Below are 16,776 nucleotides of genomic sequence, written 5' to 3'. Positions count from 1 at the left end.
GCTACGGGCTGACTCAGAGGTTCTTAGCCGGCTGGACTCTGCCTCCCTACTCTATTACCAGCAGTCACGGTCATAGGCGTTTCTGGCATCAAAACGGCGCACTACAGTGCTAATTGGGCTCTTCAGAGTGGTCACTGATACTTACCTACCTACCATCTGGGGGTGTCCTGTATCTGAATCGAAAAATTTTTAACACGAAAATCATCAATTCTTTAGCTTTGAAACGAGAGCACGAAAATATTTTGTCCGGTTATTGCTTCAATAGCTGGCGGCGTACGTTATGTCAGTACGTATCTCCTAAGACTTGAAATTTTTCAGCATCTAGGATTTTTGCGATGACAAACCTGAGCCGGCTAAAATTCACCTGTCAAAATAAAAGGGGAACCACCGTGGAATTTTTTTTGATTATAATTGTACTCTACCTGATTTTCTATTGTGAATGCTCAAATTCATTATGTAATTGCCTTACCGTTGGCATTGCCATAATTGCTTGTGTTCTGACGTTTTGCCAGGGGATTCCCCTGGTTGAAGGATGTAAATCCCGGAGATGTTTTAATTAAAAATAAATTATGATGATTAATTGAATGGGTTCGTGGAAATAGGAGTAAAATCAATAAATTCCAGTGATGTTTTATTTTTTCCATGCTGTTTCCCAGAAATTGTATGGTTGCTAGCATTAATAATTGGAAGGTAATAATTTTTTTTCACCACAAGATTTTCCTGAGAGCCTTATCAGTTTCTGCAAAATATTTTTAGCTACATTCAGTCTAGATTTTCAAGCCAATTCAAAGAGATAGAGATCTGCTAGATGCTAGCCGATTTATAGCTGTAATTTTCGACTCAACTTGTGTGTGCGCCGCCCCTGACACAGGAATAAAGCAACCAAACTGTTTTGTCGTCCTGGAATCCTTCCTCCTGTGGGGGGTTGTGGCCACTCCGAGTCCCGCTCGTTCTGAGGTGGCCAAAGCTCCAAGCAGACACATCTTGAACGAGGAAACAGTTTTCAATTTCTGCTCAGCATCCAAACACTCGGCTGGGGCGCCCGGCCGTGTACATGCGACCGGCATCGGAAGGTGTTGGATTTGGGGCTCCACATTGCACTCTTCGTGCTGTTACTAGTCTTATTGTTGTTGTTGTCGCTATCGCAAGTCTTCTTGGCGGCGCGACTAGAGTCAACTCCGATCCGACTGGAATCGTGGCGGCCTTCAGCCACATTCGGAGAATCCAAGCGGCAACCAGTCTTGTTTTTGCGTTGTGGGAGTGAAGTTTGCGCGCGTTAGAACTTCTCCAGCACGTCGTCTAGTGCTCAGGTTGTCGCGACGTCTTTGAACGGGACTTTTGGGTTTTTCAATGCCTGCGAAAGGACGAAGAGTCGTGGTCCCTTGTTAGTGCTGTTATCACTGTGGAATGTGTGTTCTTCCAAGTGGCGGTTATTGAATTGTGATGTTTGCCACCGCTTAGCAAGTGAACGCCTGAATGTTGATAATTGATTAAATCCGCGAGTGATTTGTGATGAGTGATTTGATTTTGTTTTGGGTTATTTTGTTGGTGATTTGATTAAGTCAAGTGGAAGGACAGCCCAAATTGGACGGCTTATAACAACCTGCCAGGAAGCTTCCGTTGTGCTGTTTCCGTCGACACTGGATACCGTTCGACGTTGGCGTGATTTTTGTTTACACAAAATTTAATGAGTGACTTGCCGACCTGTTGAACCGAAAATCAGGTGTGAATTATGAATGCTAAGTGTTAGCGCTTTTGTGTTAATTCTTGTTGATTTTGATTTATAGCGAGAGTGGCTGAATTTAGCCCTCCGATAGTGGAATCATGAAGCTTCGCGTATATTTGCAGATTTGTTAAGAAATTGATACATTTGTTTGAAGAAAGTTCCCGTCTCTATGAAAGGATAACCGTGGACATCTTATTGCTGAAAAACTTTAAGAAATGCTTTAATTGATGCTACTATACACAAGAATCAATGGAAACTATTAAGTACAAGATGAGTACGTGAATTACAATAGGATAATATGCAATAATGCAATATCCCTTCCAACGAGCTCGAACCCACCTGCATGGTCACTAGTAGGGCTCCAGGTGAATCCAATAAGGCTTCTGTTCGGACTTAGCTAGGATATGAAATTTCATTTTCCTTACAATCTTCAGGATTAAGGCGACTTATAGCATCAGCAAAGAAGAAAGCAATATCGGAAAATAGAACCTTTTACACACTTTTTCTCCTAATTACTAACTCGTTTACGGTAATTCCTTCCTTTGAAAGGTTTACATTGAATTTTCTGGTTAAAGGAAAAGAACAAAACCAATTGTTCAGAGAATTACGGATCAATCCGGTTAAGTTGTTTCTAGTGCAGTGGAATAGTGTAACTCAGAAAATTAATGAACAGTTTACGGGTTAATGAGTGGGAGTATCAATTTTTTGTTTTTTCTTCTTAAATGATTAAGTTTGGTTTGGATCCACTCAACTATTTGGTTACCTGCTTCCCGTAGAAACCGCTAAATGTAGGTAGCTAGCCAGTTGTGATAGTTTTTCTAAATTTCACTATTTTGTGAATCATTTTCCTAAAAAGGGGGTTTATATGCCGATGTCGGTACACTGTTCTGAATTTATTCTATTATATTAGAGACCTGTTGGGTATACTGCTCATTGACTATAGCAAGGTTAGTAGTAGAATGAAATGAGTCCAAAACTTTAATTCTAGAAAAGTATCCACGTAAAAATTTTATTTATTCTAACTTCTTTTGGTTTAAAAGCTAAGCTAAAAGGAGTGTGGAATTTTTCCTCCCACTAGGACTCCTTGTCGATGGCCTTGTACCCTTCTAGCTTGGTTTGTTGAAATTCACTACGCACTTGGAGTCATTAGAGTATAGAACTGCTCCCTTTAGAGAAGCAACTCAGCTAACTTGAAACCTTACAAGGACAAATTTCCAGCGCTCTAGCAAATGTTCCGATAATGTCTTGGATTGCTGACTGAATTTGTCCTTGCAGTGTTGCGGGTGTATCAAAAGCGCTTCGTGTCTCGGTTTGTGTTGATCAAGGAAGCGTCCTCTCACCATTCCTCTTTGTTCTTGTTATGGACGCAGTCACACAGGACATCCAACGTCCAGCGCCCTATACACTGCCTTATACAAATGATGTTTTCCTAGTGTCTGATAGCAAAAATGATCTCGAGCAACTTGTTCAAAAATGGTCCTATCCCTCTCTATGGTTCTGAGTGTTAGCCGACTATAAAAGACAATGAACGACATCTTGCAGCAATGAAGACGAAGAGGTTGTGTTGGACTAATGGCGTGACATGTTTTGATCACATCCGAAATGAGGATATCCGCGACCGATATGGGGATGCATCGATCGTAAAGAGAGGCGTCTTCGATGGTAGGCCACGTAATTCGCGCTAATAAGAATTCACTTGCCAAGATTGGTCTGAACATCGATGTCGGTGGTAAGCGACCAAAAGGCCAATCAAAACAACGATGGCTTCATACGTTGAATGGGGATTTAAAAGCCTCGCGATTGCATTCAGATCAGGCATTTGATAATAATAATAATCGTTGCCGCAACAATTCAATTGGATCAGGGCCTTGAAGTGTGTTAGAGCACTTCATTCAAGATCGCAACGGTACACTACAGGATTATAGCACCCTATAGGAGGCGCTTGCCTGAGATTATTACCCAGATTTGACTCAGGTATATTCACAGCTGAGTCGACTGGTATTCGACGTCAAATCACGATATAAATCTCGCTGCCACTAGTGAGATTTGAAAAATGACCTTCCGTATGACAGGCATTTGATAAAATAAAGTGGCGAAACCAATCGCAACGAGCTGACCCCACTTGTGGACGGAACAAAGGCTGAAGCAAAAGAAGAATTGTGGCTCGGCTAGCATAGTATTTGAGGTTCCAACAGGACCCTGAAGCTTATTAGGTGTAGTAACGAAATAATCGCGTTTGTACAATTGGAGGTTATTTTTTCTTAACGAGGCAGTTCCTATTTTGAAGCTTCTTCGTTTGCGCAGTCATTTTTATCTTCTTTTTTCGTATAACACCGATATTGGAAATCGCAACCCATGGTGTGCTGGTAAACGACTGGAATAGTTGGTATTGGACCTCTTGTAAAAGGTCAACGATGGATGCTTGTACTCAGCTGCTTAGCTGGGTGCCATACATCAATGAGATTGACTAGGGCTACTGTCTAGATGGGCTTAAAGATAGGCAACATCATTTGGTTAGGAATTACGAGGGGCAGCTGACAAGTTTGTGGCCTAAGGTAGCCGAAACAATGAGAAGAGAAGATGCCATCGGTTCTTGGGGATTTTGTACCTTCATATGCAGCGATAAAAAATGGGCTCAGCTATTTCAACAAGGAAGAGAGTCCTGTGAAAATGACCTCCGCTCAGGTCGCCCAGTGACAGTAGTGACCGAAGAAAATTTTCAAAAAGTCGAAAAATGAGTAGTGGCCTATCGAAGAATTAAATTGTGGCAGATTATGGAAGATCGTGAAAGAACTGCGGATTAGCAAAGAACTAGTTGGAGAGATTTTGCTCGAAAATTTTCACATAAGAAAAATTAGCGAATGTTCGGTACCGCAAGTGCTCACATCGCTTTTTAACAAGCGACGATTGGAGAGTTGTATAAATTTTTCAGAGTTGTGTCAGAGTAATTTGTATGAAATTTGGAACGGTATTGTGACTGTTGGTGAAACTTGGATTCGCCAATATGATTCGGGATCCAAAAAGGAGCCGAGGCAGTGGACAAAAAAGGAAGGAAAGCTGTCAAAAAAATGCAAAATGGAAAAGTCGGCGTCGAAGATTGTGGACATTTTCCGGGACAGTGAAGGATTTTTTTCTAATTGATTGCTTGCCTAAAAAAACTACAATGTGCGGATAGTACTAGACTAATTTAATGGGTCAGGCATGGGAAACAGTCGTACAGAAGAGACCTGGCAAGTTGACGCGGCAAGTGTTATTTCTGCAAGACAAGACGCGTGTTAACATCGCTCAGGTTGTGAGGGCGCCCCTAAAAGCTACATGATTCACAGAATATAACCAACCACCCTACAGTCGTCCGGACCTGACTCCTAAAGACTTTTTTTTCGAATTTAAAGAGGTACAGGCCAATGAAGGCGGCCGTATTTTCGAAGAGAAGTGTGAGTGCTCAAAATAATAGCGTCATCTGCTGTCCAGAGCCGGTATAGCTACGGACCAATGGCACTACTTTGTGGCATGCCTTCTTTTTTGGAAAAAGGTGGAACCGTAGTTCGAGCACACAGGTCTTTAGAAGGCGCATTGAACTAACCCCATTAGACAATCACAAATGCCCATGAGATAGTGAAACTGACAGCCCTACCACCTCGGTCACCGCACCGTTAAGGCATGCCTGCTTCGATAAGCCTTGTTTAACAATGAACCTTCTGTGAGTGATGAAGGAAATCAGCGTTATATAAAAAAGGAGAGGGGAACATATCTTTGATATTGTAGCTAACAACTAGTGGCAAACCTTACCAAAGGTTCTCGCCATATTTCTTTCGCCTTTACCTTCGAATGCTGTGAACCTGATTTTTTTCGATCAGATGATTGGTAATGACGGTAGCAATTACTTTTGAGATAACCGGTGGAAGACCGCGGGGCGTATATGACACCATAGTGGTCAGATCCTGACCTTGTTTTGCAATCAGTTTGATCTTCGTTGTTTTTCGAGGATAGAGCCCGCCATAAGCTCAACTGGCCGGCGCCGTACGAGCAAACAAATCGACCACTTTGCGGTAAGAGTGACGTGAACATTAGCCTCGAAAGGGATCACCATCTAATCGCTTAAGTTTGCTTGCGTGTTGCGTCCGCCACTTCTCACAGGGTTGGAGAGCTGCGGCTCCTTAAATTCAACATCGACCACTTGTATGATTCAGCTGTCGCTCGACATACTAAGTAACGCGCCTGAGAATATCGATGCGCATTGGGCCACCATTAAAGGTGCTCTTTTCTTGGATACTACATAGGTTGTCAACCACATTCCGAAGGGAAGTCATAAGATCTGGCTGACACTAGAATCGTGGAGGCGAAAACGATGGACGAAAAGGGTTGAAGGCTCTACTGACTGCCGCGGGCAATGGCGGGTGTGATGCGCTCGATTTCAGATACCAAGCAAAAACCTGAGAAGTTCAGTGTAGTCTGCTCCTTGACAAGAGAGAGTTTGCTATTGCGCTGGTCAGGGAAGTGGAAGATGCCACAGAACGCAATGATTTCAGAAGTGTATACCGCATCAGGAAAGAGCTTGTATGTGGTTCGATGGTCCTGTGAAGGACGTCAATGGGCGACTTCCCATCCAGCTGAAGAGTTGGAAAGAACACTTCACCACAGTTCTTAACCGCATTACCTCCGGTGAAGTTCCTCTTCTTGTGAATAAGATGCGGACTGTTTCTCCAAGCAAAAGAGAATTTCTGACCGCTTGACTTGACGGTTACTGCAGATTGGTTACTTCCACTCATACGGAAATCTTGGGAATTCGAAGCCTTTCCCAGAGAGTGGAAAGGATGGAAAGGGATGATCGTTAAGATTCCAAAGAAGGGCATCCGTTTTAAGTGTGACAATTGGAAAGTTTTCTGCATGCTTCCTGTCGTTGCAAAGATAATAGCTAAAATAATCCTGGAACGCATCAATGAATATCTCGAAAGCTTGATCGACAGAGAGCAGCTGGTTAGTTTAGATCTTCGATGCACTTGTTCTTCATTGAATTTGAGAAAGCTTTTGACGACGTGAATAGGGAATATATCTAGAGTGCTCTATGAAGGAGGGGCATTCCAGAGAAACTAGTAGGTATTATCATTGCAATAGTTGATGGCGCAGTATGCCCCGTGCTGCACCGAGGTAAAATCTCGTCAAATGACTCTGGATTTGGAAAGAAAGACAAGTAGAGTTGCACTGAAGATAAACACCAACAAAACCAAGGTTCTCAGTCTGACCGGTTAATGCACTCTGCCTATCTGCATTAACGGGTAGAGCAATGAAAGTGTCGATCAATTTGTACATATATTTAGAAAGCGTGGTTTCTACGGACGGTGGTATCGAACTTGATGCTGCTCTGTCTAAAATCTGGAAATGCGGTTATGTCAACACCAAGATCAAATTGGGACTGTTCTGTGCTGTATTGTTATATGGGAGTAGCATATGGAAAGTGAACTCCACTGTTACCTAAAAGCTCCAAGGTTTCGTCAATACCTATTTGCGTGGTTTCATCGGAATGAGCCGGCCTGACACTATCTTAAGCGAAAAACTTGGTCGGCTCATAGGTCTACCACTCCTGCGCACTGTGGTCGGATGACGGAAGCAGCAGTGGATAGGTCACAATTCAAGGAGGCGCGACAACAGGGAACGCCATGCAGTGGAGTCTCTTCTTCCAAGATGGCTGATGAGTGGGTCGCGCCAAAGGCATTTGGGTCAGAGCACTAGAGCGCGAGTGTGAGCGTATCGGGAAGTTGTGGAGAAATCTAACGCGCATTTCGGGTAACCGCGAGCGATGGCGTGTAAGTATGGTTGAAGCATTATACTCTGCAAACGGGTGAACGACAAGCAAATATATAGGTATTTTAATAAACCGCTCACACTCGTACATGCTCGTCTCCTTCCAACTGAGGTAGTATGAATGTGGCTTTTAGGATAGTCTTCTAAGATTCGATTTTAACTTGAGCCGGCTAATTCACTTTTCACAACCGGGCCTTTCGTGTTTTTCCTTTTTTATTTGAAGTCCCTCTTGAGTCATGGTACTTGAAACCGATATATCTCTGAACGGTGCGGCTTTAGAAAAAGTCACTCAGGTTACCCAAAATATCACGGAAGCATATGGTGCTGCTATGCTCAAAAAGCGGCTGCTCCTTAGTAGGCTACTTAATTGTGGAATCATCATCGCACCAATCGCAACACTCCGAGGGACGACATGCTTGCAGATAAAAAGATTTTACCAGAGGCTCGGAGGGAAATCTGGTAGCAACAACCAGAAGGACATACTGATTTGACTCAGGTACTTATTCACAGCTGAGTTGACTGGTATCCGATATCCAGTAACGATAACGAAACCCTCTGTCACCAGTGAAATTTGAATCGCGACCTGCCGCTACGACCACCCAGGGCTCTAATCACTTGATCTATCTGGACCTACAGGCATACCTAAGAGGAAAGCAAAAGTTGCTGTTGTTCGCCGAATACAATAAACCACCTGGAGACCCAGCATCACATTGTCAATATAGAGAGAGAGTCACCTATAATAGACTGCTGTCTATGGTCAACAACGGCAATGATCTGGATGGACGATCTGGATTTCGGTGCTTTCAATTCTGGCCGTTCTTGTGCCGTGTTCTCATTGGATGTTAAAAATGCATCCTGTTCTACCAATTGTTGTGGAATAAAAAGCGCCTTGGCTGAAGTAGTCATTCCTGGACATTTAGCGAGTTTGGTTTAGAGTTTTCGGAAAAGGGCTTCAAAGAGCGCACCGTTACCGTGGAGGTACTACAAGTTTCAGTACTGAGCACTCTACTTTGGAGTGTCGTGGATAACGAACCTTGCGGTATCTTGTTCATAGTCACTACAGCGGAGACCAAGAAAATGTTGAGGTTTGCGCGACAGAGGCAGTGAGAACTGCCAAGTTCTGCTGAAATGGGGCCTTCTGACCCATGCTGATGAAAAACAGAAGCAGCCTGGTTCACGAACTGTACAGAGAAATATATTGTCATAGAAGAAAGTCGGTGAACATGATGGTCTCCAAGCTAATTAAGTTGTGGGGGACATGTAGGCCATACTTTTAGAATGGTGTGATCCATTATACTGTCCTCTGTTTAATTGTAGGTGTTAGTATCCTAGCAGGTGAGTTTGGTTGACTTATCTTATGGCTCTTGGGACTGCAGGGCTTTTAGGCCCGTATGAGATAAAGAGTGTTGGCAATGGTGTACATAATCTCAGTCAACTTACTGGCGCAAAAAATACGGTTTATGCATAGACACATATTATCCAGTTTAAGGCACGGATTAGATAATTACCAGTAACATACCAAGAGATCTGGCGAATAGGATTTGTCAAAAGAGGAAACTTGAAGGAGACACTGAAGATAAATTTGATCCTGAAAAGTATAATTGGGGAGATGCTCAAATTGACTATTTTGTGGTTGCCTCTACAACTACATTAGATTAGATACAAATCAACTGTCAACGGAGTTGTAGATTTGGAAAGCTGCGAGAGCTGGAACCAGGATAGTCTGAACGCAAGTCTAAACGGCGAAGTAATACTTAAGTGTTGATCCTGTGTGGAATGTGGGTGGTTTTTAGTGGTTGCAAATCCGACACGCTGTACTAAAACAAACGTGTTTTTCTAAGATTTTTAGACTTCCTGGTGATCCTGTTGTCAGTTTATGATAATGGTTTTTCAATTTGGGTGCGTTTGCCAATTCTAATAATGACCAAAATATGGCCTGGTATATACCCTTGATATGGTATGGTCACGGGTTTTTGCGCGCTCTATCCAGAATCTGGTAGGTCCGTGCGTTAAACCGAAACAGTCCGCAGTTCATCCGGCCGCCTGTTGGATTGAAAACACCATCCACGTAATGACAATCCACACTGCAGCGTCAGTTCAATTCTGGCCGTGAGATGCGTTGAGACGAAAATTTGAGAATTTTTCTCTGTTTGAGCATTTATAAAAAATGTTTACCAGTGATGAAGATGCGTATAAAATTCTCACTCACTACCTGAACCGCCTGTGCGGCGACTGTCGGCCGCCCGCATTGACGTGCACACGTACCGGTTTGCTTGATCTCCTTTCCGGCCGGACCTGGATCGTTTTTCAATCAATCACCAGCAACCTGAGCAGTGCAAACTGATAGGCCATCCGGGTTCCGGCTTCTAGTTAACTGCGGACTGCGGACAGGTCGGCCTAATAATACGTGTTGAAATTCCATAGATGAAGTGCTTTGATGTTATTTCTGAGCAAAGCCTCTTGGCAGCGGTAATACTCGGTCTTAATTCTAATTTTCAGATATTTTGTTTTCAATAGTTAAGGGTTATCAACGGCTCTTCAAAGTAATGTATCCTCAAAGTAATCATCTGAACATTTCCCGTGATCAACCACCAGAACAGAGCTTTTTCAAAACCTAAAGAAAAGGGGCGAAGTTGTCCCTGTAGGTCCCCAAGCACCTAAGTGCCGACCTACTGTGGTGTGCCGCAATACGTACTTGAACGCCTCTGGCAAGGCTAGGGAAGGTCGGGGGTGGGCCCTTTTGGATACTTCAGTTTCTCACATGTCATTTTCGAAAATTTGGCGTGTCAAATTTCCGCTGCCTTGGAACCTCACCAGAATATGAAATACAACAAGGAACATCGTATTTCATTACGCAAACACCACGGAAATGGAGTTAAAAACAGGATAACAGAGGAAAACGGCTTGATCACTCGTAAAGCCGAAGCATTTTAATAGAATTTCACTTAGGTATTAACTAACGCGGTAAATTTCGCCACTTTCCTTTAGGTGTGAGTATAGCTCCACTCTCAGGGTTAACCACAGTTAATCCAGATGGTCACTTTCGGATTGGAATTCAGAGGTGCTGCCTAGTCTGGAAAACAAGAAGAATTTTCGAAATATGGGGTATAGGTTTCATGATACGAGTATGTAAGTGACTGGTACGGAGGTTTTTCTTTAAACAAAGATCAAAGAAGTCTGGGGAAATCGAATAAGGGAATCACTTTTTCTCAAGCTCAGATAAAGGAGGAGGGTTTGACCTGTCTTGGTGACTGGTCCTGCAATAGGACGACAAAGTAAAACCATTCAATGTCGTTGAAAAGGAAAAGGACTAAATATAATTCAAAGCCGTTCATCTCAGGGGACGTGACAGGACAGTATCCGGTCCGAACCAACCCCTCTTCTAAACGGAACAAAGGTTGAAGAAGGAGACGACAAACTTCCGATTTGGGAAATTCGAAGTATGTAATTAAAGATACAACAGTAGCTGTTGTTACTGAATGGTGATGACCTTATGCACTTTGCCATAAGGGTAATAATCTATACGTGGAACTACACCTCAAGGAGGATATTCATTGGCTTGAACTCCTGCTATTTCTGACTGCCTCATGCCTAGAGTAATATCAGTAATAGGAAGGGAAAGAGTTCATTAATGTTAACAAAGAAACCATCAACCTCGAACCACGAAATCCAGGCCTAAACAATCTAAACAGTTCGCTTCCGCAATCCCTATGTCTCTCTAGGTCAATATTTCAAAATACAGCTGCCAAAAAAATCGGAATCTTTTTTCGTGATCTCATAAAATGTCTAAAGTCTGCTTTTTATTGCCGCTTCCATAGCCATATTGTGCTGGTACAGATGATGCAAGTGTATCTGACGCCTGCTGCTTCGTTAGCGGTCCGCACCGGTCTTATAGGCTAAGAAGCTGAACTTGCGCTACACAAAGTGCAGTACGATCAGCGGAACAGCTTAAGCGATCTCGCGGTCTGTTTGCTATCAACTGACTCATTAAAATTGGATTATAGATGAAAGTGTGCTGTATTGTACGTTACAGCTATTACTATGACTCCATTCAGTTTTCGTTAGGCATTAATTTCTACTGATGCGCTTGCCGTTCATTTTGGTTTTTCTATCTTTATCTGTTTTTCTAAAAATTCACTGAAGAAATTTGAATTTATAAATATTTATGTGGGTAATGCTCAGAAGACGCAAAGATTCATCGCTGATGGTAAAATTAGAATTATTGCAATGATCTGATCAGTTAGTATTCAGCCGAAAAAAATGTAGTTTGGGGAAGTGCGCTGCAACTTGGAAGCCTTCCTGGAATATGCCATTTTCATTTTCATTAGATTTTAGTCTCATTTCCCCACACTTTTGGCAAACATTTCCGGTATTCCATCATCGGTAGTCCATGGTAGTACACCCTTGATTTTTTTCCGGATCCCAATTAAATTGATCAACTTGTCATACTGGGTCTGTCAAATGTAGTCGTAGTTTCTTGATACAACTAAGGTGACTAAAAAACATACAATTGCTGTTGTCGATTAAGGTTAACAGAGGAGTGTATTTGGAAGAGCGGGAGAGGGGTGGAATGAGGATTGGGCAGAGGAAAACGGTTTCGGAAAGGTGTGAGCCATTTTGAGAGGAGGCTTCCCGTCTTCTCGGGGGTCCTGAATTGAAATTTCAATAAAGGAAATGGGTAATAATAGGATCACTTAGTTTTCACCCCACTTACTCACTCACTTAGTTTTCATCCCGAGCCCGGAGTCTCTCTCTACATGTTTGACTGGTTTAGAGCATGGAGGTAGGCGGACCTTCTCTCTCTTTGGGAATAGGTGTGATCTGCAAGTAGTGGTTCAGTAATTTGGGTAAGAAAGAACTGATTGGTACAACACCCTTATTAAGGATTATTGCTGGGATTGCAAAGTCCGGCCAACGTTTTTTTCGCTCTGTTTAATTGATGTTTAGTAGCGCGCAATGTGAGTGACGAGCTAATAGTTGATTTCGCGGACACTGACGACTTTGTGAATACATACATCTTTCTACATTTTATGGCGGGAACAGTAAAACGCAAATCGACTATATTCTCATAACACGGCGACATTTTACCACCGTCACCTCCAGCAAAGCAGTTTCCTATGAAACTATTGCATCTCAATATCGGCCGTTGATACACCGTCTTGCGAATCAAGCCACCGGGCGACGAACGCACTGGCCCACCGTGGGTGGTTTCGATATCCTGAGAAAAAGGAAGAAATTATGTCACTTACGCGATCAACCAATACCATTACGAATGTAGAAGGATCGTAGCCTATATAACCCTCCGTTCCATCGGGCAGCCCCGACGGATAGATCTCGTCATCTATCCGCAGCACATTTCAACGGTGGAATTTTTTCAGCCTCCACTTGCACATGCGCTACCAATATGTGGGGTAAATTCACCTGTCAACGCCACTATAGTGGAAGAAACAATAAAACAAATGAAATGGGGGAAAGCAATAGGACCTGACGACATAGCATCTGAGCCCTAGAAACGAAGAGCTGGAATCCAGCACTGTGGGTGAGTAAGTTCTTCAATTGGGTTATTGAGGAAGGGACAACTCCATCTGACTGGCAAGAAAGTACCACAGTTCCAATATGGAAGAAGAAAGGTAGTCCAGCAGAATGTTCAAATTACCGTCCGATCCGGTTACTTTCCCATACTATGAAGATTTTTGAACGCATTATTGACTACGTTATTCAAGACAATCTTCAAGTAACCATGAATCAACCCAGGTTTGTCAAGAACTGCGGAACTACTGAAGCAATACTTTTGGCCGTGGTATGCCATCTGGTATGCTCTACGACAACACTTAGTGCCAGAAGAACTCGTGAACTGGGTTCAATTGCATTTCAAACATTTCAAATTTAAAATTTTCCGCCCTGTGACCTTCTATGGTTTTGAGTGTTGGTCGACTTTAAAAGACAATGAACGCGTCTCGCGGTAATTGAGACGAAGATGCTGCATTAGATGAGTGGTGTAACACGTTTTGATCACATCTGAAATGAGGATATCCGCCACCAATGTGAGATTGTACCGATCCTGGAACAATTGCGAGAGAGGCATCTTTGATTATATGGTCTCGTAATTCGGGCTAAGGAGAATTCATTTGCCAAGATTAGTCAGAACATAAAGTCGATGGTAAACGACCAAAAGGCTTGCCGAAACAATGGTGGCCTGATACGCTGGGTGGGGATTTGAAAGCCTTGCGACTGCATCCAGATCAGGTTTTTGACAGAACAAAATGGCGCAACCGATCACGACGAGCCGACTCCGCTTGTCCACGGGGCAAAGGCTAAATAAATAGTTTGAAAGCCTCGCGTCTCTAATCTTCTCGGTTGAGCAACCCCATCCTCCAACTTCTGAAACCGAGCAGTGTCTAACTTATGTTGTCCCTTGAGTCTGCCCGCCCATTTCGAAGTTACATATGCGTATTTCGAATACATTGCAGATCTAGGGACAAACTCATCGACTCCAATCCAACAGGGTTTTCCTTACCCAGCTCCTAAATGGGCATGGAAATTTTCTGTTACCAGTACAAGATTTAAAAGGCACGTCTCCTGATTATGTGGTTTGCAGAAGTTGGGATGGCATTTATCAGCAGTTCTATTTAAACACAGGGGATTTTTCTCTAGACAATATTGTCAAGGGGATGGTGAGGAGCGCTCACAGGAGAAGCCGTGTTTCGCTTTACTTTCGCGTTGCAAAGAAGAAAGAGCCCGACCGGGGGAGGGGGCGGTTGGCAGGATATTCCTTGAACTAACAGTTCCCTTCCTCCTTTCCCCTTCTGTTGGTGAAAGGAATTTCTTGATTTAAACGCTCCGTTAGGCGGGAGAGCTCGGTGGCTAGCCCGAAGTAATGCGACAAACGGTTCCAGGTGTTTAGTTGATAGTCCGACGGCGTACCGTTGCGCAGTTCGAGATGCGTAAACGCACTCACAACATGAGAGGAGTACAAGTACATACTACTCACTTTTTGGAAAGTTTTTTGACGCCTGGACACTGTATGGATGCAACTGTATAATTCTTTTTTCAGATTTTTCGGTTGCGTAGTTTCTGAGAATGGTCCATTAAAGAAATCATCACTTTCGACCCCCCTCGCTCCCCGCTTTTCCAAAAAATGTCAAAACTAAGACTGGCTACTAATTGAGACCTTTAATTTGTTACCCAACAATCCTATATTTAGTAAAAAACATGTGACAGACAGAAAAACAATTCCAGTTGGAGGAACTGCATGAAGAAACCATTGTGAGTCTGAGGAAAGCCCATGGAAGTACTCAAACGACGACAATGCGACTACTAGTGTAGGCAGCGCAGAAGCTATTAGCTGAGAGAGTAAATTTCATTAAGGAGGCTTTAAGTGCCTCATGTTTGCACATCACGAAGGCATGCACCGACGGTGCAGGGATAAATCCAGGACATTTTGCCAGAAGTAGTAAATACCCGGAATTCAGGAAGGTGTTGACTGCAATGAAAAAATGGGGTTCATTCGAATAAGCCTTAATCAGGATTTACTTCAGCAGAACACCTATGAGTCTGAGATGGAAGTTGTCATGGTAAGTGCAACCATACAAGAACCGTTACGGAATCGTATTGGTCAGAGGCTCCACTGGTGTAGTAGCGATATGGGCTTGTGGTAGGCAGCCTATATAATGCACCATAAGTCAGTGAGCCAGTGGCTTTGTGTAGGTAAAAATAAGCGACGTGTACGTGTACAGCTGGTAGCAGCCACCTAGTCTCACATTTTCTGCGTTTGAGAGCATGTTGGACAACTTTGTTCATGACGCAAGGGAACAAAGTCTAAAGGTGATTACCAGGGATTTTTATGCGCGGGGCCTGGAATGTCGAAGCAGAGAGAATAACGCAAGGGATCGAAGTCCATTAGAGAATTTTGCCCGCTTATATATTGTTCTTTCGTAGATCTGACCTTTTTTAGCCCTGTATTGACATTTTGCTTGACCTGGCATGTTAGCGAAGACTACACGCCCAGCGATGACCAGGCACGATAGGCAAATACATACGCAAAGCCGAGAGGAGCAGCAGGTTGGCTCGCAAAAGCACTGATGGGCAGACCTTCATGGAAGTGTGGCTGGATTAAGCTACTATGGCTGACGGTCCCACGGAAAAAGCTCCATGTCACACAATGAACCTCCGTCCCATGTAAGCGTCTATGCTGAAGAGGTGCCCATTCCTCATTTCCAACTACTGGCCGGCCTCCGATCAGTTTGCCACCGAACCAAACGAAAGGCCTACGGGATGGTAGGTAAGGTCGTTTAGGTGCAAAAAGAGCATGCATTCAAGGAAAGAAAATCAGAAGCTGACTATCTAGCGGAGCTACAGGGTATATTTTAAGGAGCTCTGCTTTGAGGCGAATGTAAATCCGTGGAGGAACGCGTACAGACTTGTGATGGGACGATTCAGAGGCTGGTTATCTCCGCAGATCACGTGTCCTACTCTCTTGTTGAAAATCATGCAGTCCCCCAGCAAGAGAGGGGTGCACCATTCGGAGAGCTCTGGATGTGACAGCAATTTCGGCAGTAACCACAGACGAGCTGTTGAACATCTGCAGCAGAATAGGTGACAACAAAGCTCCGGGCCTGGACGGAATACCAAATAGGGCCCTTAAGCTCACCGTAAAATCCAGACCGGACATGTTCGTCGAGTTGTTCGAAACGTTCAAGTCCGTGGATATATACCTTACAGCATGGAAGGGGCTGTTTTCTAAGGCCGGTAAACCCCTCCTCCTATGTCTTCTAGACACTATGCTTACTAGCGGATAATTTGTAATTGATTGCTCCCAGTCTTTGAAATTGAAGGAAGCGTCTAAGATCGATAATATGGGTTCCATAAAGCCAGATCAAACATTAATGCCATCAAATTGGCTTGGCCGAAAATGCAATTAACCGAAGAGGTGATACCAGCAAATACTGCGTGGTAGCAACCCTGGATGTGAAAAGTGCACTGAGTTCGGCCAATTGAAGTCGTATACAGAAGTCCCTGGCGACGATTGGTGTACCCACCTATCTCGCTGCCATTGCAGACAGGAACTTGCGACATCATACGCTCTGGTATAATACTGATAATAGGCCCCAGGAGAACGTTGTTTCCGCGAGTGTCCCGCGGAACTCAGTAGTGGGCCCACTACCGTAGAACATCATGTAAAACGATGTTCTTATTCTTCCGGTTCCGAATGAAGCCATGATGGCGGGCTACGCCGAAGACATTGCACT

At 43.6% G+C, this 16,776-nt stretch overlaps 1 protein-coding gene across 2 annotated transcripts in view; it reads left to right on the top strand.

Annotated features, from left to right (window-relative positions):
* The first annotated feature begins 1,237 nt into the window (after positions 1 to 1,237).
* LOC119652409 (rap1 GTPase-activating protein 1) overlaps positions 1,238 to 16,776 on the top strand; it is a 677,182-nt gene continuing 661,643 nt past the window's right edge. The window contains exon 1 of one of the 2 annotated variants that reach the window (XM_038056536.1): positions 1,238 to 1,723. The gene's annotated coding sequence lies outside the window, so the exon portion shown is untranslated. The remainder of the gene's footprint in view (positions 1,724 to 16,776) is intronic. The other variant, XM_038056527.1, reaches the window with a different exon arrangement.

This window comes from Hermetia illucens, chromosome 1 (assembly GCF_905115235.1).
Source record: "Hermetia illucens chromosome 1, iHerIll2.2.curated.20191125, whole genome shotgun sequence".
In the NCBI taxonomy this organism is placed as follows: domain Eukaryota; kingdom Metazoa; phylum Arthropoda; class Insecta; order Diptera; family Stratiomyidae; genus Hermetia; species Hermetia illucens.
The sequence above is the reverse complement of the archived record's forward strand: the minus strand, read 5'-3'. Positions and strand labels throughout refer to the sequence as shown.